General features: G+C 41.3%; 1 long non-coding RNA gene across 1 annotated transcript in view; it reads left to right on the forward strand.

Moving 5' to 3' along the window:
- Positions 1-25,215, forward strand: part of LOC135179515 (uncharacterized) — a 313,884-nt gene that overhangs the window by 92,840 nt on the left and 195,829 nt on the right. Inside the window, exons 3-4 of the long non-coding RNA XR_010304023.1 lie at positions 6,970-7,069; positions 24,587-24,767. This is a non-coding gene — a long non-coding RNA (uncharacterized LOC135179515). The remainder of the gene's footprint in view (positions 1-6,969; positions 7,070-24,586; positions 24,768-25,215) is intronic.

Consider the following 25,215-nt stretch of genomic DNA (forward strand, 5'->3'; position numbering starts at 1 on the left):
AAAGACTTCTAAGATCGAGTCCAACCTGCCACCTAACCCTTCTAATTAACTGAACTGTGGCACTAAGTGCCTCACCCAGCCTCTTCTTAAACACCTTCAGGGATCCAGCCTAAACCTGCCCTGGCGCAGTTTGAGACTGTGTCCTCTTGTTCTGTCATTGGGTGCCCGGCAGAAAAGACCAACCCCTGCCTGGTTACAACCTTCTTTCAAGTAATTGTAGACAGCAATGAGGTCTCCCCTGAGCCTCCTCTTCTCCAGGCTGAACACCCTGAACTCCTTCAGCTGCTTCTCGTAGGGCTGTGCTCCAGCCTTGGTGCCCTTCTCTGGACACGTTCAAGCAGCTCAACATCTTTCTTAAATTGAGTGGCCCAGAACTGGACACAGAACTCAAGGTGTGGCCTAACCAGTGCTGAGTACAGGGGCAGAATGAGACCTCCCCGTTGTCCCCTTGGCACACTGCTGGCTCATGTTCATGATCCTTGTAAGAATCTGAACACTTGAAATTTCAAGTTTTTCAAATGCAAAAGGTACCACTGCCTTTTTATACAAAAACCTGCTCTACTGGAATGATCTGAAAAGAGGAACCTGATTGCTTGGACTTAATAATAACCTTCCTATGTCAGAGAGGGTGTATTTAATTAACCCAACGTTCCAGCTGTTTTTATGACCTTTGTATTTCCAGGTAAACCCAATACTTACTGCTTCCCAGCCTCAGTTAAAAAGCAGTGGTGGTCTGCACGTTGCACCACAGTGCTTCTGTATTCCCGTGGCTCAGGGGCAGATTGGGGGGAAAAAAGTTACTTTAAATGTATAGAGCCATAGGATGGTTTAAGTTGGAAGGAACCTCCGAAGGCCTCCCAGTCCACCCCCCCTGCAGTGCGCAGGGACATCCTCCATGAGGGCAGGCGGCCCAGAGTGTGGTCAGTCCTGACCGTGAGTATCTCCAAGCATGGGGCCTCAACTACCTCCCTGGCAACCTGTTCCAGTGTTCCACTACCCACAAGGTAAAGAACTTGTTCCTAACATCCAACTCCAATCTACTCTTCTTTAATTTCAAACCATTGTCCCTCATCCTGTCACTGCAGGCCTTTGCAAACAGCCTCTCTGTAGGCCGCCTTCATAGAATCATAGAGGCACAGAATCATAGCATCAGTCAGTCAGGGCTGGAAGGGACCACAAGGATCATCTAGTGCCAACCCCCCTGCCATGGGCAGGGACACCCTGCCCTAGATCAGGCTGCCCACAGCCTCATCCAGCCTGGCCTTAAACACCTCCAGCAATGGGGCCTCAACCACCTCCCTGGGCAGCCCATTCCAGGCTCTCACCACCCTCATGGTGAAGAGCTTCCTCCTAACGTCCAATCTGAATCTACCCATTTCTAGCTTTGTTCTGTTGCCCCTAGTCCTCTCACTACCTAACACCCTAAAAAGTCCCTCCCCAGCTTTTTTTGTAGGCCCCCTTAGATACTGAAAGGCCAAAATGAGTTCACCTTGGAGCCTTCAGGTACCGGAAGGCTGCTATTAGGTCTCCTCAGAGTCTTCAAATCTGTTTAAACTGGGATTTATTTTAGGATGAAAGATGGTATGGGGGAGGAAAGTGTGGTGTTGATCTTCCTCTTAGAAAAAGACCAAACCCCAAACTTTGAAATGAAGTATCAGTGAGCATTAGCAGGAGTTCAGTTTTACCACTAAACCACAGCTTCTGCTCTTTATAATTGCTTGGTGAATGGGAGCAGGGCCCTGTGCAAAGGGTGATGTCTGCACATCGTTTGCCTATATTTTGAAACAGAGGCTATGAATGCAGTTTGTGGAAATCTGAGCCAAAGAGGAGAGTCGATGGCTGGGATGATAGTCTGGGCTCAGCATAGCTGGCCTGGGTGGGGTCCTTCTCTGCCTGTAGAGCTGCCAAGCTCCATCCCTGAGTGAGCAATCTGCCTTGTGAAATAGGTCTTCCAGGCCATAGAAGAGTCTCATTAAATAACGCAGTGAACTGTCCCTAAACCAGTCCTAGAGGGTTAGTGGTTTGGTAGCCAGCCAGCACCTTGTTATAAACTTCTGGCACAAACTAGTGATATTTGTAACAAGTTCTATTGCTATGTTAATGTAAGGGATTTGGAAACACTTAGATGTCCCAAAAGAGGATGGATTTCAGTACTTTCATGGCTTAGTTCACCAAGTTCTTTACCAAAAAATATATCAAGACTCTTGTTCAAGAAGTAAACCAGAAAATCTTGTGTCTGGTTAACTCTGCTTGGTGTCTTTTTTACCAGCTAGAGGATATCCAGAAGCATGCCACAAGTACCTTTTATGTATATCTGATAAATATTTCTTCCTCTGGCTTGATGAAAAAAGTTTGCACTCTGCACAGCAAAATTCAAACATTGTTGCTTAATAGCAATTTGTGATGTAAGTCACAGTCTGCTGTTCCCTACATGCTTTCCATAATTGCATGGATAAGAAATAAATTCTGCAGTGACTGTTTCCAGACAAAAATTAGGCTTTCTGTCTGTAAACAAAGGCCTTATGGATGCCCTTGTGTCCTTGCAATTCCATTCTAAGGCATACAACTCTATATTAGTGCCTCTACCTTGGAAACTCAGTCTGGCAAATTCTTGTATGAAGGACTGAAATTTTGGGTTTTTTCCTCTAAGGCACCTGTGTCTGTGTTTTCTTCCCCCAAAAGTGATAATTTCCCTGAAATCAAAGCATTTTATGAAGTATTCTTCAGCATTCTTGATACAGTTACTCCTTATGTGTAGGTGAAAAGGACCTGGGGGTGAATGGAAAGTTGACCGTGAACCAGCAGCATGCTCTCATGGCCAAGAAGGTCAATGCCATTCTGGGGTGGATTAGAAGGGCTGTGATTAGTGGGTTAGGAGAGGTTTTCCTCCTCGTCTACTCTGCCCTGGCATATTGTGTCAAATTCTGAACCCCTCAGTTCAAGAAGGACCTCAGGGAAATACTTGAGAGAGTCCAAAGCAGAGAAAAAAAATGGAGTGAAACATCTTCCTTAGGAGGAGAGCCTGAGGGATCTGGGACTTTTTAGCTTGGAGAGGAGGGTACTGATGAGTGACCTCATTCATGTTTATAAAGATGCAAAGAGTGAGTGCCAAGAGGAGGGAGCCAGGCTCTGCTTGGTGATGCCCAGTGACAGGACAGGGTGCAATGGGTGGAAGCTGAGGCATAGAAAGTTCCATGGAAACACGGGGAAACATTTTTTCACTGTGAGGGTGACAGAACACTGGAACAGGCTGCCCAGGAGAGTTGTAGGGTTTCCCTCTCTGGAGATACTCAAAACCTGCCTGAATGCATTCCTGTGCCATCTACGCTAGGTGATCCTGCTCTGGCAGGCAGGTTGGACTGGACTGGATGATCTTTTTGAGATCTCTTCCAGCCCCTGACATTCTGTGGTTCTATGACTCACATAGTGTTTGGAGATCATCATGCATATTTGGACCCTGTTGCATTGTGCAAGAACCGGCATCTGAAGTGATAGTTTACTGGCAGAGCTGAGGCAAGAGATTTCTTTGCCCTCTGTATGTAACTGGAGAACTGGTAGGTGTCAATGCTCATTACAACTTGTAACAAAAGGCTCTATAAACCCAAATATTTTGTCTTAGGAATAGTGTAGTAGAGGTATGCAGCACACTTTGCTGTCATGAGGTGTCATTTCTGGGACAGCAGGAGAGTTTCAGAAGGATTCTTAAAGGTTTATACAAATCATCAAGGCTTAAATAAAACCCATGGAAAGGTGGTAGCATCTGCTAACATATATTCAGTGTGCTGGTTTATCCCACAGTAAAGGAAGCACTGCTCTTTGTCATCCTATCATGGTTAATTCTTGATGTGGGGGAATTTTACATGGTCAAAGTAGCTTATTCTGTTGTGGCTTTTAGAGGTTATTAAGTGCAATGATTTTTGTGGCTAATTAACGAGTCATTGTTTAACAGCCAAAGATGATGGTTCATTTTGGCAAAAGTTATTAATAGAATAAAGTAGGTGCCCAGCTCTGGAAGCCACCTTCCACAAGGATCTATAGTGTGGTGAATTCTTTCCAAGGCTAGTTACTATGGCAGAAGTACATCATTCACAGGGTTTGCCTCTGTGAGTGAAGTAACATATGTAGTAAGAGAGGGTCTGAAATAAGAGCTGATGTACACAGTACATGGCAGAAGATATATTGCTGGCTCATGTTCAGCTTTTCATCCACTAGAATCCACAAGTCATTCTTCAGAGGAGTTCTCTCAATCCCTTCATTCCCAGCCTGGTGTTTACCCAGAACCAGGTGCAGGATTTTGTACACAGTGCTGTTGTACTTCATGCCTTTCAAGCCCGTTCAAGTACCTCTGGATGGTATCTTGTCCCTCAGGTATACCTTGATGTCAATTCCTGAACACAAAATCAATTTCCTACATAAACCTGCCACTTAAAAGCAGATGCAGATGCAGAAATGTACACACGTGAAAAATGATGAAATACATTGTTTGCTTTACATTTCTACCCCTGTTTTAGGGTCATTGTAATGGAAGATGAGGCAGGACTCTCAAGCATTGTGTAAGCCATCCTCCGAGGCTGATTTAGGCTGCTTTCAGCAAATCTACTTCTCTCTGCTATGTTTCTGTCAGAGATAGGGAAGCAGTTTCTCTAGTTCTTCTCTTACCACAGTAAACTTCAGTGAAGACAACAGCTCTGCTAGCAGCAGAGAAGAATGGATGGAACTCTGGTTTTGGATCTCTGAAATAGCCACTGAGCCATCCTTTGGAAAATTCTGGTGTCAGGGAAGTCTTGTTCAGTGGCACTGAGTTTCCAGCGGGGCACAGAAAGAGAAGACTACTCCTGAGCTTTTCCCAGTGACTTTCTGTGAAGTGACAAGGATGGCTTCCCTAGAGGGCAGGCTGACTTTAAGGGTGAAATTAAATAGCTGACTCTGCCTCCCCTAAAGAAACGTGCCAAAGATATTTCTGCCTCTTCTGTTTCAGTGCCCGCTCACTGGAACTTCTGCTGGCACTGAGGTCTGGGTAATGTGGTAGCAAGCTCTATCACCAGGGTCCCCTGCCACTTGAAAGTACATATTTAAACACAATCTTGAATCCGGAAGGGAAGAAGGAAGAGAGTGTAATGCTGCGCGGTTTCAGCTGCTAATTGTGCCCAGATTAGTTAATTAGATAATTAACATAAGAATGCTCTCTTTTCATAGTAGAGCATCATACATTTACAATAGAGCTGTTCATAAGTAGAGTGCTATGCAGTGGGAAACACTAATTAATTTTGCAAATTTGGACCTTTAATTGCTAAAGTGCTGTGCTTTCTCAATGTTTGTTTTAGAGTAATGTTAACTGATTACTGCCTGCTCAGAGAAGTATTTATTCTCCTTGCCAGTTGGACACATTCCTCTTGCTGTGCAACCAGAACACTAGTTTGCTTCCAATACTAACTGCACTGCGCTTCAGAGGAGCCTGCAAGAGATGAGTCTGCCTCTAAGCCCAGCTGACATTGCATCCCCTACCTGCAAAAAGCAATGCATCCCATCATTTCTAGTCAGGACCGGGCCTTAGTCAGATGTCTCTGCTGCCTGCATACTTGATTATTACAATAACATTCATCCTGGCTTGAAAGCAGGGTCTGGAAAAGCTGCAGCTGGCAGATGCAGCTGCCTGCTTCCTTTGCAGGAGTTCTCAGAAAACACCAATCCATGCACCAGGCACTTTGCTGTCTCCTTGATGATCTCTGGGTCAGTTTTCGAGGGCTGGGGCTGGGTTCTCAGAAGCACTTACATGAGTTGGGGAAATGTCAGCAATGTTTGCACAACTTTGATGGTCCCTCCTTGGACTCTAGCTGCTACCACCTCAAGATGATTAGTCTATGAACAACTCTATGGCACAGGCACCATCCACACCTGGTTCTGAAGCTGTGCCACTGCCCAAAGAAGAATTCAGCAGTTATGGAACCAGGGAAAAAGCAAGCCTCAACAGGATTCTCTTGCCCAATAAGACTATCATTTGTTTAGGTGAAGGGAGACACAGCTTTGTGGCCTGCTCCAAGGCTTCTTTGTGCAACATATACAAAATTTTGAGGTAAAAAACTGGAGCACAGGTCTTCAGCATCCTTTCATCTTTCATCTCTTAGCTAGGTCACCTGTTACAGCCATTTTTCTTCTACTGTGGTATGTGGAAGTGGCACAGCATTCCCACTCTGTTCGATCTGACCAAGGAAACACAAAACCACCTAAATTAGGAAAAACTCTGTCATGTCACATCTGTCATGAACTCCTTGAAGACGAGATTTTGGACATATTTCTGTCTTTTTCTACTGACTGGCAGCTGCAGTGATGGTGCAGATGCCGTGCCAAAGTACTGAGTGTATTACATGGAGAGCTTAGCTGCCTAGTTCAGGGTCATTGGGTCTGTTCTGAATAGATGTCTATGCTGCTTTCTAAGCATAGCCCATAATTCTTTCAAATCTTTTGGTGAGTGAGAGCTGACTCAACTGAATAAAAGTCTTACCTGTGACTAAATGCTGGTTGAAAAGTTTCAAGTTAGGTACTCAATCAGCAACCCTGAGTTGGCAAAACTCAGATACCAAAGCTGAGTACAGGGATGAACTTTAGATTTGCCCATTCAGCCTTTTCCACTGTTCAACTCCTTTTTCTAGTTCTTTAACCAGCCTCAGCAGAAAAGAATGTAAATACAGGTTGAGGAAATCATTAATATAGGCTTGAGAAATTAGCACAAATCTTTCCATTGTGAATCTTGCTGTCTCAAAATGTACCCTGCACCTTAGCAGTATTCCTGGAAGTAAGAGAAACAAGAAGTTAATATGGGATGAAATCAGTAAATATGAGATGACGATGAAGGGTGTGGAAAAGGACCTTTAATGAGGGAGGGGCAGTATGACAGAAGAAAGTACATGATGCATTTGCTTGTTACTCATATTTTGCTGTCTGCCTAAACTGCTGCTGTTTTCATTGCAGGCTTTAAGGTGCTGCAATCATTCATCAAGGCAACAGTTCAAAGCTACCAATTTGAAGAAAAGAGTTTGCTCTGTAGCAGAAGAAAATGAAGAATTCAAGGGTAAGTCTGGAGTTTATAAGGGCCTTGAAAATTCTCCAGAAAACGAGCCTTTTAATTTAGGTAAGAAAAGAACTTGAGGTACAGCTTTTGCTCTCTGCCTGCTGAGTTAGTCCTATTGATTGCAGGTAGGCTACATGTTGTTAAGTACCATAGTGGGTTTTATATAATTACAGTATTCATCCCTTGGATAAGATACTTTTTTAAAGTTTGTGTCTTGAATTTTATCCCCTAGATTATTTCCAGTGGCAGGAATTTTTGCGATCATGAAAAGAATGGACAAAACGTTTCAAAGAAACATCGTCAGTACTTTCTTTTTTGGAGGATAATTATTTGGTCTTAAGTACCTGGTCCATGCAGAGATATCCTCTAATTCCTTCTATGCCTTTGTATTTCTGAACCAACAAGGTTCACATTTGATTGCGCAAGGGGCAGGACATGAGATTCATGTCCTTGTTGTATTATATTGTGAAGATATGTCTTCATCTGATTATGCAATTTCTGAATAGCTGCTTTCATCTGCCTTTTCTTTTACTCACAGTATTTTCCCTGAAGCAAAGTCCTTCACTTATTCCACCTCAATGTTTACTATGCTGCCCAGAAATGTTTTCCAGTGTTAGGAATACTGTGCTCATTTTATTTCTTTGAAAACATCCTCCATAACGTTTGGAGGCCTGTGCTGGCTGTGGTAGAGTCATCTTTACTCAAGGAGGTCATAAAGCAGCCCTGTGCAGAAGGCAACCTTTCAGTATTTATTTATTTTGATAGCAGTTCCACCAGGCAGCAGATGAGAGAGGTTTCTCTAGCTGGGTGATGTCTAGCTGAATCCCAGTAGTGCAACACTGAGTACTAAGGCTTGAAGACAACGTTTTCTCCCTTGTGCTTTCTCTCTCTCTCCATCCCTTTCATTCATACACATGCATGCACTTGCTGTTGAAATGGAGTTCAGCTGGTATGTCTGCAAAGGGGTCAGTCTTCTCTCTTCTGAGAACGTTTCCTCATGTGCATAAGCTGTTGTGTGTAACAAGTGATACTACAAGGTGCCCTATTTGTACCAATACTCATAGGAGACTTTTTTTGTGCCTCCTGCCACGGGTGCCTATGTGAGAGGAGCAGAGACAAAACTGCTACCAGATCTCACAGGGAAGTGCTCTGCTGATACTGAACTACTGGGTTTGGATGTGATTTTTTTCTCCCTGCAGCATTTTCAGTACTGACAAAAGCACTAGTGTGGACCCAGCTTAAGCTAACATGGCAAAAAAAGTTTTGCTGATATAGGTAGACTTTTGGGGAGGAATAGACAGAAGCACAACTGTCAACAGGAGCTCTATCACTGCATAGAGAGTTTCCAATCTTAGTTCCAGAGGAAAATACTTCTTGGTATCAATGAAACTTGAGTGGGAGTCCTGCAATTAGTGTGGGAGTGTGGGGACAGACACAGCCATGGAATTAATAAGGTGTTAAGATGGGAAGTGTGTTCTAGCAAAGGGCTGCCAAAAAGTATTGATGGCTGAAGGTGAAAATATAAGGTGACTCTGAGTTAAAGTGTTGGCAGAATATTTCTGTATGAGAGGCAGGCTATTTATGGCATCTTCTCAAGGAATTAGTGACCTTTGGAGTGGTGCTGAAGTGGCAGAAGCAGCAGAGTGACATTTGTTTTCTGTAGTACTGATTCAGACACGCAATGTTGACTTTATCGCTTTCAGTCTGGGTTACTGAACTAAAAAAGTGTGACTGGGAAACAGAAAAATATCTATACCAGTGGGTGATAAAGAAATGCTATGGGAAGCATTATCTCCTAGGCAAAAAGAGCATAGATTCTGCTTTAAGTCCAGAAATCATGTTGACTTGAGTGCATTTTGGCTCAGATGCTGAAGCTATGGAGAGATGTCCATTTTGGTAGAAATATGTGGATAGAAAAGGTTGCTGTTCTTGTGTACTCATCACTGTATTCAGTGGTAATTACTGTTCCACATAATTTTCCACCTAAAGTCACCTAAGCTATCTTAAGTCATTTTTCCTGAAGTAAATTACAGTGGTCTGACACTGCTCTGTCATCCCTCTGGTAGAAGCTGTAGCCTCCAGGAGGAGGGTGATTCATCTGGCATATCTGATTCTAAAGTATAGAGGTCAACAGAATGGGACTGGGCTCTTTCCTGTGGTGGCCAGTGGCAGGACAAAGGGCAACAGGTACAAACAAGAACATAGAAGGTTTCACTTAAACTTAAGGAAAAACATCTTCCCTGAGAGGGTGCTGGAGCACTAGAAGAGGCTGCCCAGATTGGTTGTGGAGTACTCAAAGCCTGTCTGGACACATTCCCATGCAAGCTGATCTAGGCGAACCTGTGTTAGCAGGTTAGCAGGAGGGTTGGCCTAGATGATTTCCAGAGGTCCCTTCCAAGCTGTACCGTTCTGTGATTTATAAGAGAGCTTCTGTCTGTCCTCTGAAGAAAGGGAAGAAGTTTGCTCTCTGTCTAGACCACATCAGATATTTAGTTTGCTTTGAAAGAGCTTGCATTGGACTTCTAAATTATATTTTTTATCTTTGTTGGTATCTCTAGATTATAAACAATGTAAAATACTATGCTCATTTTGGTTTGGTTTTTTTTTGATGCTATGCTCACTTTTAGCTAAAGCAAACCCAGTAATGTTCAACACTTTATTTAATACTTGTCCTCTGGAAAATGCTGTGATGTTTAAACTGAAATGTCCTTCAAGACAATATTGATTTGAATGCAATCCTGCTGTGAAAAATGGCTTAAGTAAAGTTGATATAATGCTTTATGAAATTTCTGGGATAGAATAATGTAATTTATCATTTTAATGGTTTTTGGTTTTTTTTGAAGTTTACTTTCATCCTTGTGCTGAAAGAAAACATTTTTGATTAAGGAGAAAAGGGTTGGCCTAAAATGGCTTTTTATTTTTTTAAAATTTATTAAGAATTTGAAAGTAACACAATGCCTCTGTGCTGATTTGCCCTCAGGCCAATATTACAAATTGCAGAGTTTTAGAGACCCATTGTCATCTATCTGTAGAAATGTATCAGAGTAAGCAGATGGTGCAGGTGACCTCTCAAGGCCCTCTTAGTTTCAAGCTTTAAGACCTCAAAAGGTATATATTAGCTTTATCAGGACAGATAGTTTGATTAAAAATACTTATGTGGATATTCCTGTGTGCAAGTGTTTCTTATACTGTGGTGACAGTTAAAAGGTTTCTTGTTGTCATAACTATATTAGCTCCATCAGTAGCTCAAATTAGCTGCAATAGCAAAATCCACTGATAAACTCCCTACAGTATGCAAAGCCTGAGTGCCTGGAGAAAAATGGAAAGTTTGATTCATGCTCCATTTACATGGGTGAAAATCTAAATCAACTCAGTTTTGCTCACCTCTTAGCTGCATTTCCTTTTATCATGACAAAGTGAATGACAATGCAGCTGAGATGCAGTGAAGTTGCCTTTACAGGAGGTCTGAAAGCAATGCCCATATTACTCAAAGCCCTCAGAAAGCACAAACTGCTGCTCTGAACATGTTGAAGCCTTGTTTGTCGTAAGCTTCTTATAAAAGGGAAAGGAAAGTGGTTCTGTGCAAGAGGACAACAGAAATGAGTACAATACCAGGAAGACAAATGAACATACAGAAGGGAGCTTTGGTAACTGCGACCTCTCGTTATTAGGCACTGTCCTATTCAGTACAATAATTTTGGAAGTAATTGCCACTAATTATTTTAATTTCTCCCTGCTGAGCTTTCTTACAGCTCATACCATGAGGTCAGCTTTCCTTGGCTGCCTCCGAATACGATAAATGTAAATTTTATTTTTATACTTGAGTCTCACGACTTTGCACAAATGCCTTCTTCATCTCTTTGTGTCAGTACAGAAAGGAAGCAGGAGAAAATGCTAGAGGCTCCACTGCTTGGCTTTCATCCTTCTCTCAGAGCTGTTAAAAATAAAGCTTTTAAGTAAACTGTTGTAAGAATCGAACCACTACATGGGACTTAAACCACTTCTATAGGAACTGCAGAGTCTGCTGTACCAGCAGTCCAAGATTGAGGCGTTACCTGAGCTCACATTAGAGCAGGAGGAGCAGCAATTGCACCTGCCCGGTGCTGTGCCTGGCCAAAGTAATCCCATCTCATCCCCAGGTGCTGCAGGGCAGGTGCTATGCAATGCCACTATAGACACAGCACTTCTTGGGTTCTGCCTGGCATGGAGCTTCAGCTTCTCTGGGCTGGGTGTGGAAGCTGGGACAAAGGTATGTGTTTCTACCAGGGGGTAGGCAGCAGCAACCTGCTGAGGATGAAGATGGATCCTTCATTTATAAGTGTCCTCCTGTTAAGGTGAAGGGCTTTCTGAAACAGATTTTCATGAAAAGAACAGAAAAGAAAAGGAAAGGAAAGGAAAGGAAAGGAAAGAAAAGGAAAGGAAAGGAAAGGAAAGGAAAGGAAAGGAAAGGAAAGAAAAGAAAAGAAAAGAAAAGAAAAGAAAAGAAAAGAAAAGAAAAGAAAAGAAAAGAAAAGAAAAGAAAAGAAAAGAAAAGAAAAGAAAAGAAAAGAAAAGAAAAGAAAAGAAAAGAAAAGAAAAGAAAAGAAAAGAAAAGAAAAGACCCAACAACAAACAAATACCCCAAAAGGGAAAAAAAATCCCTGTTAGTTGAAGACAAATGATGACTATCTTAAGATGAGCAAGATGTCATAGTGGGGCTTTCTGGCCTGTAATTAATAAATCAAGGGGCAAGAAAAGACCAACCAGGTGAGATTACAGAAAACTTCTGAACCTTACTGGTAATTTCTCTATAAAGGAAGTTTAGAACAAGCTTCTTTTTTTGTTGTTGATTTTACATTTTCTCCATCTCCTTAGTTAAATTGGATGTTTCTGTGACTTTTTTCTTCACTGCAAAATGACTTTAATTAGCTCTCCTATGGTGTAAAACCTTTCCAGCTTAAAAAATACAGTTACATTAAGTGTCTGTGTTTTGAGGCTTGCAGCTGCCTGTGCTAGTGATGCAGCCATGGAAAAGGAAAAGAACACAAAATTGAGATGGGAGGAGGGCTTTGATTTGGATCCTTCCTGGTGGGAATAAGTCATAAAACAAATGTTCAGTTTCCAAATTTGGAAAAATTATAGAGTATTTTTTGCAGAGTTGCTTTAAAAGCAACTGGATATGAGCATGGTATCTCAAGAGCAGGCACTGCCTTTGAATTTTAGAAGAGGAAACAGCAGACTATGACTTTGAGAAAGTCATGTAAAGGCCAAATGCAGAATATGGCTTGCCAAATCAAAATAACTCCAATCTAAGTGGCATGGATTCTTTTGAGTTTTTGCTTTATGTTCTGCTCTTTTCATTTTCACTCTTTGAAGCAGAAATTAAGAAAATCCCTAAACTTGTGGACTGGCAGAAAAACATCTCTTGCAGACAAAGGTCTGATATTAATACATATGGGCACTGAAGATTTCAGTAGGACTGCTCAGTTCAAATGAGGACAAATGAATATCATCAGTTTTTATCTTTGGTGCAACTGGGAACTCTTGGCCATCTGATTACAGGCTGGCAACCCTTTTATGGAAATTTATCAGCCTGCTTTGAAGTTTTCTAAACTTCCACTTAGCATAGGGATCATGTTGATAAGAGACCTCGTGGTGCCATGTTCACACATCAAAATTAAATGCATTGTCAGAGCAGTGAGGTTGCAGTTTAAAAACTCTGATGCTGCAGCTTCAACCTGAGCTCCTTTTCTTCACTGCCTTAGAGCTGCTGTGAGACACTTTGTATTTCACAGGTATCTAACAGTTGCTATCAAGATCAGAGCTCTACTGAATATCCTTTAATGGCTGGATATCCATAGGCAAGCCCAGTTCAAAAGTACCATCAAAGGGTAGACTCTGCCACTTAATGCTCATTTTCAAAACTCCTGTGTTCCACAAAAGGTGTCTCTTGCCTCAGAGACATTATACTTCCAAATTTCCTGACAGTTTATTTTTATCATCTTGTCATTGAAATGGGAAACTCACACCACATAAGGCTTTCTTTTACATTTAATGGGCATTGTCCCCCGTATCAGCATTGTCTTTTAAAAGAGAAGGACACACAAATGCCCTCGGTATGGAAGGATTCACAGCTGTTCAGTAGTACGAGGGCTTTATTAGAAATGCAGACACTTAGATGTTATTTTATGGAATTGACAACACAAACTTTATTGCTGCTAACAAAGGATCTTTTTGAATGTAAAATATACAGCTTTACTAAATGAATACAGCTACTGACATTCCATTAATGTCCCAGGAGTCTTCCACCAATTTACTGGTATATTGCTATTCCTAGTATGCTGATTAGAAACTACACCTTTCAGCTCAGCCAAGACTCTCTGAGAATGACCAAACTTAACCATTCTGCTGGAATCTGCCCAGCTCACATCTCTAACACAAGTAAACCTGAATTACTGAAAGCTCAGACCTTGCTTTCTAGGGTAGAGGTCACCAGAATGGAAATAAATGTATCACCCAAAACTCAATCTGGTGTGTGCCATATTGGGTTAAAATTTGTTCATGAGGGGGGAGGATTTCTTTTCCTTGCTCTTGGGTACTGTCCTGAGGCACAAAATGGAGTCACCTGTATCCCAGAAAAGCCCCTGCAGAGGCAGGCACAGGCCACTGGCAGCACCAGCTTGCACCAGCCCTGGGGACCTTGGCAGGCATCACTGCCCACTGAGCTGGGCAATCCATAAACACAGAACAAGATTCCACAAACAGCTGGGAGTGAGAAAAATAGCTTTGATGTTGCTGCCCTATTTACAGAGAGTGGCCCAAGTGTGGGATCACACCCTGGCTGCACACTCTGTGGCTGAGCAAGACTCTCAGCAGAAGCTGGTGTCAAGCTATCTTTAGACTCCATCAGTTCTGCCTGGCTGGTCTCTCTTCCAGCATTAGAGCAGTGTCAAGAAATGATGCTTTCCTGCACAGCCTGGCCCTAGAGAGTGGTTCTGGGAGCTGGAATCTGGCATGCTACAGGCAGAGAGCCAGACAGGAGGGTAGCCAGGCAAGTGGAGAGGCTGTATGCCTGCACCCACATCACCCAGCTACAAGCAGGGTAGGAGGGCACATGTGCCACACGGGAAACTGGTGAGGTTGACTAACTTTGCCATGCAGAGATGGCACGTCTGTTGGTGGGGGAGTCCATTGCCCAGCTCCTCTGTGGCTCCTCTACGGACCAGCCTCCCCTGCTGAGTGCTTGGATTCTCGTCTGGTGGCAGAGGCATGGAATATGCTAGGGAGAGGAAGGGGAGACTGATCCTCACATAACAGTTTGCTGGTCCTCAGATTTCTTTTCATAGACTAAAAGAGTAAACTCACTGTGATATAGACTATTGTTGCTCATCCAAAAATGTGATTGGAAATTATGCATCTTCATTTAACTTGAAAAAAACTACACGTTTGTATTTTGAGACATTCATCAACTTCACAAGGAGACAACTATCTGCATGGCCTTGCTTCCAAGAAGCCATGACATACTATATCTTAGGAAAATCCTGCAAGCCTTACTTCTGCTATTTTGTACCTAGATAAAGAAAATAACTTCTGATTCTCTTTAGATTATCAGAGTTGACAGTATATCAATGAATGTGTCACTTATCAGATTATAAATGTTGCAGGTTTTGTGACTCTCATAGCCCTGTGTTCCCAGTCTGTACCTTAGCCTGCGTCGCTGCGTTAGCTCTGTGCTTCCTACCAGCACACTTCATGCAAAGTGTTGTAAGTGTCTCTGCTACAGCAGCCATTAGCAACTTTATTGCCTATATGAAATGATACTCTGGGATGTATTTCTTTACTTTGCTGCAGTGGTATCTGCACATGATGACTACTTGGAGACAAAGAGCCATGTCAAAAAGGAAGAAGCAGCTTCAGAAAGTAGTGAGAAAATGCTACTTTGCTCTGAGCAAAGAGTGAGTTTAAAACATCTAAGTGCTCCATGCTGAATACGAGATAGGGCTGCTTCTGGAGACGAAATGCAATTTAGTCCATACACAAGCCCTTAAGGCAGGTACACAGCTTATGGATCTGACTCTAAGGAACTAAAAACCCCACAGCAAGCACATACAGGTTTTCTATGAGGTTTTCCATGTTTCTGAAATACACATCTGGTATGCAGAGAGATCAAGCTCACATTTCAGAATGCAACAGGGACACCAAAGTTTTGCAGATATGAAAAAGTAAAATAAAATAAAACAAGTATATATAGCTAAACTGCATAAATGCAGATGAAAACATGCCTTGTAACCCTGGCCAGCACTTTGAGCAGGTTGTCCTCCTTGACATTTCAGCCACTGAGTGCCTGTGTTTTACAGAGCACTAACTCCCAGTTCCATTCCATCAATCCTGCTTTGGTCTCTCTCCAGGATGGCAGCCTTTAGAAATTACACAGCTGGTTTTCCCCACTTCTGGTGAAATATTTTGCACTTTAAGAAAGAAATTAGCTTGTAAGTCACTGGGATATAAAGCAACCATTGCAGCCATGTTGCTGGTAGTACGAATGGGAGGGAAATATCAGTTGGAGGCTAGGAATGAGGGAGAGAAAGGAGGGGAAGGAGCTTGTATTGGGCACTGGCTGCATTAGGAAGGCATTAGTGACAGGTGGGGACAGCATGCACAGCAAAGAGAAAGAATATAAAATAGCTAGTCACTGGTTTTACCGTAAAAGCCAGGCCTTGGCAGTTTCTGCCACAGTAGAGAATTAGACAGGAACAGTCTCCCCAAGCATCCTATGATGCCATCTGGCTTATTACAGAGGAAATCCCCATTGGCAGTCTGGGATTTTTTCTCTTCTTTTTTCTCTGCAACAACCTGAACAAGTGCCAAGATTATTTCTCTCTCTCATGCTTCCTCTTTGGCTTTGAAACATCACTCTGTAGAAGGGGGAAATATGCACTGCAATTTAAGGAGCAGGAGCCTTTGCAAGCCTGAGAGGGAAGCAGGGCTGATAAAGGAGATTAAACAAGATGAGGCTCTTTTGATGAACAAACAGAACCATCTTGCTGCTGAAAAAGTGCAGATATAGTTGATAGCTCTGATATACTCCGTTGCTTGCCAGGAGAGCTATCTGTTCCCATTATTAGCCTAAAGGGTGGTGTAGGCAATGAAAGTGAGTCACAGAATAGGAGGAGTTCAGGTGAGATGAAGGTAGTGTGAGCAGGGAGCTCCTCTTTATTACAACTCTTCAAATCGCCCACTGTGGGCAATTACTTTGTCACCTCCTTGTCTTTTCTGCAGTGTTTCCTTCCCTGAGATTAGCAATGTGCATGCACAACGGTGGTCTCTTTCTGACAGGTGAAGAGATGCAAGTAGTGTGGTTAGTTTTAATTATTTTTCAGTGGAGCATCCATATTAGATGCAGAATGGAGCTGATTTAAATTACAGCTTGTCTGTAAATTGTGATTGACCTGCAAAAAGGTCCTACCATATTTAAAAAGATGATTATACTGGAGGAAAATGCTGAATATTTGGCCAGATACTGAATATTAATTCTCATCCTAGTTATGTGTGTGAGTAGTCACACACGTCTATACACAGAACTAGGTACTGTAGGCAAGAAGGGCATTTTTAAATGTTAATTGTAATTATTTTTTTTCTAGGTGAGTAACTCTTTTGTGAGATACTCATCATCTCATTAATCTTTTCTCTGCAGAAATCTTTGTGATGAATATCAGCAAACTGATCTTTTTCTCAATTTAATGATTTTCACATCAGTGCAATGTTAATGAATGTTTTGTAAATGGTGTAGTGTACATCCAGGACATCGCACATATATGTCCTGCATGGAAGCACATCCCTTATTTTTGATGTCACACTGTGGAGGGGCTCAGTTCTGGCCCTGATACAATACACTTCCCTCCAATCTGTGCTATGACTGCATCGTATTTAATTTGTGGGATAGAAATGGGACTGTCACATCTCCTCCTCTACTTCTATTGTTTGTCCAGTCATAAAATTAGACATTTATCTCTCAGCCATGCTACTTTTTGAAGATTGTAGTTCAGCAACATTATCTTTGTGTTTTCCCACTTCTTGCCTGCGATATAAAAAGCAGTGAAGCAGTTGCTTTAAAAATACAGGATCTGTTCAAGGCACTTAGGTCACATACAAGTCCTGTTGATGCTGAGGTGTCTGGGGCAGGGGATGTATAACAGAGGGTAAAAAACAGTGCACCCAGCAGGTTTGGAGGGACTGTATCAGATGTCTGCAAAGCAACTGTTCTTATGTGAACATCAGTGCTTGTTGGCTTCGAAGTGTACTGTGAGTATATGAAGTGCACTGCCTGAAGTCTAGGTGTTTTTTTTTTTTAAACTTTCTAATTAACAGAAAAATTTTCATTTATTTCTTTTAGCTTATAATATTCATATTTAAATTCAGAAAATAATAGCAACAGTTCAAGAAATAAAAAGTTTTATTCCATTACAGAACAGGAAATAAATGTTAAAATAGGGACTTTCATATACTACTGAAGGCAAGCCACTGCTCCATGGAAAGAAAAGTAATGGGAGAGGGAAGGAATTTTAAAAGGATTTCAGTATTGCATTTTGGGCAGAGCTTGTGAGCAAACCCACACTGATGAAACAGGGGCAGTCAGCCACCAAGACCTGTGAGCCAAATGGGGAGCTCTATTAGCCGATGGAGAGGTGTACTTATTAGTAATACAGAGTCAAGATCCTTATTAGGCATTTGTTACCATTCCTGATTATAGTAACTCATTCCATGAAGCATGAAAAATGTTTAAAAAAGAAAGTCACCGTGTAGGCTAAGAAACTGTAGGTCCAAAGCTAACCCAGAAGTTATCTTGCTCAAAGCTCATGAACTGGCCAGTTGTTTGAATGGCACTGATAAGTTTTTGATAAAAGACCTTGTATTGCTGCTTTTACTCAGTTACATTGCCCTTGAAAAAGACAAATTGCTCAAAACAGAGGACAAATGTACTTCCTTGGAAGTCTCTTCACAGAAGGTATGCAAAATTAATGAAATAAATGAAAAAGAAAATAGTGACATTTATGTGCAGAAAGCATATAAAAATTGCCTTTGCAATAGAAAAGACATCTTGATTGTGAAATTGGCTGCTGTTGCAGTAGCACGATTTTAGTAATCTCTCTATCACAAGCACAATATTTTACTCCTATTTTCCTTCAAATCCATCACTCACTTTACTTGACTATAGGAGTTTTCACCAACACACATTGTACCAACTGTATCAGTAATTTATATCTGATAAGAAATGAAAATATTCATGGATTTCTGCAAGCCATCTGTATGTTGCTGGAAATGTGGCAAAGAATGATGAATAGCCCCAAGCCCCTAAAGGTATTTGTATCTTGTGTTACCTCTGAAAGTGGAGATTTTGGAAATGGGAGATCTGCATTTTAGGCTTTGTGGCAATAGTCTTAAGTAGTTCAGTTCATCTCCAGGAAATAAGAAAATATTCAGATGGCAGCAGCAACATAAATTCATGTTGTTCCCCCATTCTCCTCTCCAGGAGACTAGGAGGTGTTCACAATACTTGTGCTGGAATTAGTGAGTTTTTTTAACTCTTAATTCAGATACTGGACCTAGGAAAAAAAAAGGAAATTAAAAAAAAAAAAGAAAAAAAAAAGAAGAAGAACTGAAATTAGGGTCTGCCTGGTCACTGGAGCTCACCTTTCCTCAGAACAGATATGTGTACATTGGTTACTTACATAAGTCTGGCCCATGCCATGGTTGAATCTTCTTGCAAGCTGTGCGAATTGCAGAATCATCTCTACCTGTGTATGAAGGCTAAATGAGATGATTTCTCTTGATCTAACTTCTGGTGCACAATTTGCACTGGGGTAGGACAGGGTAGGATACTTTTGACCACTTTGCAGTACAAGTGGACAGATAATGTCTCTGCAGGAACAAAACAGATGTGTTCATTTCTAGAATGTAAAGGCTGGATGTTGGCAGAGGAGTGGATGATAGCAAGATGCAAGGTGCTAGTTTAATGGAGTAAAAATCATACAATCACAATGGTTTAGGTTAGAAGAGACCTCAAAGATCATCCAAAGATCATTCTGTTCCAACTCCCTGCCATAGGCAGGGACACCTCCCACTAGAACAGGTCACTGAAGGCCTCATCTGACCTAGCCTTGAACACCTCCAGGAGGGAGCATCCACAACCTTCTCGGACAACCTGTTCCAGTATCCCATCACCCTCACGGTAAAGAACCCTTTCCTAACATCTAATTTGAATCTCCCCTCTGCCAGTTTAAACGCATTCCTCCTTGTCTTGTCATTACAGGACCTTGTAAATAGTACCCCCCCAGCCTTCCTGTAGGCCCCCTTCAGTTACTGAAAGGCTACTGTAAGGTCTCCTTGAAGCCTTCATTACAAAGCATGGGAAGCACTAGAGGTAGAACAGCTCTTGCTTCCTCCTACAAATGCAGCTGGCTGGTAAAAAAAAAACAGTCTGTGATACTTCATTGTAACTGCTGCTTGATGGGAAGTTCCAGGATGGTTCTCATCCTTCTGAGTGCATTCACATTAAGAATAGTTCAGATCTTAGCACTGTGTGTCCAAATATTTCGTATGTGCTGTAGCTTAGCAGTGCCTCCCAGGAAATATTACTCTGTCAGTAGGCAAACAATTGCTTAGCTTGAAAGAAATGTAATTATTTAAGGCATGCACAAATGTTTTTGGTTGCATGGTGCTGTAACGTTATTAACTGCAGAGAAAAAGAGAGCTAGCTCTGCTTTAGAAAATATATTACCATTGTCCTAAAATGCAAAATAGCTGTTAAGTCCTTTCCTGACCAGAATTCCACATTTGCTCTTGATAGTAGATTGGATTTTAGAACAGGATTAAGTAAATAAGTCATATTAGAATGACAAAATGGGTAAATAGAATATAATGTGAAATGAAATGTAAATTGGATTTCAGCAAACACTTTTATACAGACCTCCCGTCAAACCCTATCAGACTGCTTCAAATTCCTACTGTGATTCCTGCTCGCAGTTCTATTACATGTTGCCACTCAAGGGCATTTGATGTTTTCTCTCTCTGGAAATTCATTTGCATTTAAATGATTTGAAATAATCATAAAAGCCAAGTGCTATGAAGTTTGAAATTAGTTACTGTCTATAAATTGCGATGCCATTAAAAGATGATTTTGAAGAGCTTTGCTGTCTCAAATGTATGCAGATTAAAATCTAACAAAGTACACCTTGTTACAAAACTGTAAAGAATGGTGTGACATGGACTTAAATTGATTTATTCTCCTACTAGTGCCTATAAACTTTACATACTTGGGTTTCTTCTGAAAGTGGAAAAAAACTTTCATTTGCCTGCTGAATCTGAGCCAAATCCTGTTCTCAGATGGGATTTCATTGGGTGTTTCTGACACCAGCACTTGGCCCTCAGAGTTTAATCTGCACGGTCTATTAAGTTTCTGGAAATGCTGTATGAATAGTTGGGTCTCATAATTTTTTTATAGTGGAAATAAAGGAGTGGGATCAGGAACAATGGAGGCCATTTACAATTGGCAGCATACGTATGTACTTTTATACGTATATATGCTCAGTTTCCCCCCCTGCCTGTAATTCTGTGTGTTGTCCTGGTGGGTGGTTCTGCAGTGTCTTCTCTCTGAGGCAGCCAGTGCTCCTGGTAGGTCACCCTGGAGCCAGCCTGGCCTTCTGGCCTGTGAAAAGCTGAAACACAGCTAGAAATAAAAAAAATATTTTGCAGTACTGAAGGGCAGTTGGAAGCAGAACTGTTTTCTCCAACCAACTCTAGACAAACTTAGGCAATACAGAGCCATCACCTCATAAACTCATCCTCTACCTCACCTCCCTTAGCACTGTTCCACTTTTTAACCTATTCCTGCTCTCTGCCTCATTGGAGTATACTGCGTAGTATAAATCCGTACTTTCCCTTTGTTTATGCCACTGGGATATAATAACTTTACATTTTTGGATACCAGCAGTACATTCCAAATATGTTTTCCTAGCCACAGATCATTTTAAATGGTCTTAACCACAAATGTATGTTCAACTACGTCTCGTTGTGTGACTTGATCGTAAGATGTTTGTAACGAGGAAAGCAAAGTTGCTTGCGCTTATAGGTCTCAGAACCCAGGGATGGAATTACCTCTTTGTAAACACATTTATGTGTGCATTTTTATTATTCAGCAGAATGAAAGAAACGTGCAGTGCATGTTCTAAAGAGCAAGAAAATATTTCTTTTCTTTATTTTTTAGTGGTCCAAGAAATCCTAATATAGTTTCCATGAAGATAACTTTGCAATTCTTACAGTTTCTATTATGACAGTAAAGGTCCTCTACTTGTTTGTGTATGAGTCATAAAGCAAAGCAGCTGTTTTAACTACCTCTGTGAGAGAGAGCTTATTTTCTGAAATTATCTCAGTAGTGCAAACTGCCAGCTAATCCTTCCTTAATTACAGTGTGCAAATTCACTGTGTGCACACCAGTGTGGACACAACACTTAGTCCCCCGACTAAGGTTCTTGGTTGCTGCAGTGTCAGATTAGTGATGGAGAGCAGGGAAAGTGAGATGGGACCGAAAAGCAAGTGTCCTTTTAATGTGACACAGGGTCCTGCATAAAGGTGTGGATAACAGAAGACATCAGCTTTTGCGTCAAGCATGGAAAAGATGCCTCAGTTCTTCTTGAGAATGGATACATTTCATACCTAAGGACCTCGTTATTCTAGCATGCCACAAACTTCTTAGGGTAGGTCTCTTGTGGAGTTCTGACTGACTTATCAGAATAAAAATCCTGACAGGTTCACTTTGCAGTTCAGGCTAAATAGCCCACAATAAAGGGTGAGTCTGTTCAGTTCTGAGCACTCTCTGGAAGAACAGACTGAGAACAGTGAATTTTGCTAAGGAGCTGAGAGGTGAATCCTTGACCTGGGCTGGTTTTCATTGCAAAAACAACTTAGACTTCTGTGCTGGAAATCCCATTGTCTGAAGAGTTGGTGCAAGAGCAAGCATGGTTTCAGTCCCAGATTGTTTCATCCAAACAGAACCCACAGACTGACAGAATCTCTTTCTTTTATGGAAATGACCTGAGCACTTTGGTAATGGTTATTGACTTCAATTGCCTTTTGTCATCCACTTCAGGAGCTTAGGACAGACAAATTTTGCCCAAATCCATCAAGGTAGATCCCTGGACCAACAGTACACAGAAACAGGAGATAGTCCCTGGAAGTCCTATCTGTGCCTAGAAGTGTGAGAAACTGCTGAGATGCAGCAGTAACTTGAGCAAGGATGCATCTGTTCACTCTTGAACTAAAGTGATCCAAGTGGTTACTCCATTTGCTGGCTTTTTCCTTGTGAGAGCAGTGAGTGTGCCTAAGAACAGCAGATAGGCAACATTTCAGTGAGGAGTCATTTTTAGGATACTCTGTAGGAAGGCTGAAAAAAAATATGTTTGAACACAGTCCTCCATCAGGTCAGAGTTTACTGAAATAAATTGAAAGATTATGGAAAGACTGTTTTTCTGGATGCTTCTTTTACATATGTCTTTTTAAGAAAGAAGACATATAAACGAGCTCTGGTCTCTGTTTCTGTCCTGCTTTAAATCTGTATTCACAGCCAACTGAAGAAAGTTTTGCAAATCACCTGTCTTTGAGAACTACTTGAAACGAGATCTGGCAAAATAGATAAAAAATTACTGGTAACTGCAGGCAAAATTGTGGCAGGAGATTTAACTGAAAAATACAACATTTTGTGAACTCAGGGCAAAAACAATATCTCCCAGAGCATATTGCAATCTGATCTTTGCAGATGTTATTAAAATAATGCAGAGTTTGATAAAAATGCATAAATTATACTTTATTGTTATGGATGGTAAAATGTGTTCTGAAAGGGGTGGCAAGCACAGAAAGCATTTTGCTTTATCTAGTTTGACAGCACTTCCTTACCATTAAATCAGAAGGAATAGCTTCAGAATATTTGTGAGAGGCAGAGAAGAAAAGATCCTAGACTGAAAACTTTCCAAGGATGGGACTACTTGTGTGTTTAAGCAGCGCTTAGCCTGAGGACCCTTGAGTGTTCAGTGCTTTCCCTGGCATAGACACTAACACAAACAACTGGAGATACTTTCTTCTTTGTTCTGAAATGATAACTCTTTCCATATATTTCCACAGCCTCATGTTCTTACATAGAGCTTAAGAGCCCTTTTGCTCTCATCTGCCCTTTCTTCCTAACCACTCCCTATAGGCATCATTTTCAGATATGCTCTGACCTATGCTAAGGAACGTAAGGTTTTGGCTTCCTAAACTTGTGTAAGTTCAACATTGCAGCTCAGACCTGTCACTGCACAAGATGGGTTGCAGGGCCAGAGCTGCAGTACTGAATTTAAAACATAGTGGGAGGTAAGCCCATCTCCTACTACTTCAATGACATTTTTAGTTTTAGGGTTTTTTACCTTCAGGCAAGCATTTCTGAATGTTCTGGAGTGGAAACTAACAGATGGGATTTCTTTAAAAAGATGCTAACCACATCTTAGGGTTTCAATTGCCTTTTTTTCTCTTTTTTTTCCTACCAGAAGGTAGCTAGACTGTGCTATCTACTTAGGTAATTAATGATTCAATGTGTAGCCACCATGTACTGGAATTTAAGCCACTGGAAATCTCATTTGTAACCATAAGAATGCAAAAACAGAGACACAAAAAGCTTAATTTGTTTTTGTAGCTCTCCTAAGTTAAAGTTAAACCTATTGCCAAGAGCTGACAACACAATATTGTTTATGTTAAAGCCATGTTTATACTTCTTCATGTAGAATGCTTCCTGTGAATACTGAGAAATAGAATTTGTGGTGTTTTTTGAAAGCAGAGGTTAAAGTTATTATTCTGGTACTGTAATATCTATTTGTAGCCATCCCTGCTGCCTGCACATTGTCTCTGCCACCCGCATAGAGTTTGCTACCCAGACCATTTCAGTTAATTGAGATATTAGGCATTCACCAGACAACTTAGTTCTTTTTAGCTTTGCAGTAGGAGACTGGATTTTCTGAACATACTGATTGTGTCCCAGATTTATCTCCCTTTAAGCCAGCTCCCTTTGGAGCCAGTGGGTTGCTCATTGCACCTGTGTTCTTCTCTTTCATTTTTGAAGACAGTGTGTTACGGGAGTTCTCACTTCCCGCTTAGGCAGCTGTGAGCAGGTGGCAACTGCTCCAAAGGACATCAGTTGTTTAATGCATTGGTTTAGATTTGTTTAAAATAAACAGGAGAATAAATGCAAATAAAGATGAAACTGAATACTTGGTTTCTCCTCTAGAACTTGCTTAAGACAATGGAGAAGTGTATCTGGGTAAAGTTATCCTACCCTACCCCCCTTGCAGAGACAAGAGCCTTGTGCTTCTTTTTTGCTCTGCTCTTGAGGAGTGAAATGGCCCCCAAGAATGAGGCACTAGTCAGAAAAGCAGTAATAGCTTAAGCCTAGAAAACATTTAACTGCATGCTTAACTTCAAGCTATTTTCTTCTTTTTTTTTTTTTTTTTTTCCTAGCCCCGCTGGCCTCAACAGGACTTAACAATTCATCTAACATCCCTTCTGAACAAGGATACTTTCCTGGAGTTGATTTTAACAGAGAAGCTCACTAACTCCTTTTGCTAATGCTCTTTGAGTCCTACCTCTTCTGCAACGCTTCTGCGGAGCTGACTGTGCTTTAGGCAGGAAAGGAATAAAGGTAAAGAGTAAAGCAATTGGTTGGTTTCATATCTTTTCATACCATCCTGATTGCCTGCAGTCAATACTTTTTCTCTTTTGTTTTCACTTGGATCCTGCCCCTTCTGTGTTGCAAAAGGTCACACCTGAGTCCCAGCACCTAGACGAGAGGCTGACCACGTATAATATACCACAGAGAAAATGAAGCAAGGATGGGGAGGGGAGATTCAAAAGTAATTCAGAATTGCTAACTGCTTTTCTGCATAATTTTGGCCAATTGTTTTTCTAGCTCTGATTACACTGTTACTGTTAATTTAAAGTGCAATGCTATCAGTATTTTTGCATGGTCTTTGCATAGGAGGAAAGTGAGCAGAAGAATGAACACTGATTAAAGGAAATGAAAGCAAATCTGTTTACTGATAATGTAGATAACAACATTGAGACATGTAAACAGTATTCAGGGATTGCAT

The sequence above is a fragment of the Pogoniulus pusillus genome, chromosome 11 (assembly GCF_015220805.1).
Source record: "Pogoniulus pusillus isolate bPogPus1 chromosome 11, bPogPus1.pri, whole genome shotgun sequence".
Lineage (NCBI taxonomy): Eukaryota > Metazoa > Chordata > Aves > Piciformes > Lybiidae > Pogoniulus > Pogoniulus pusillus.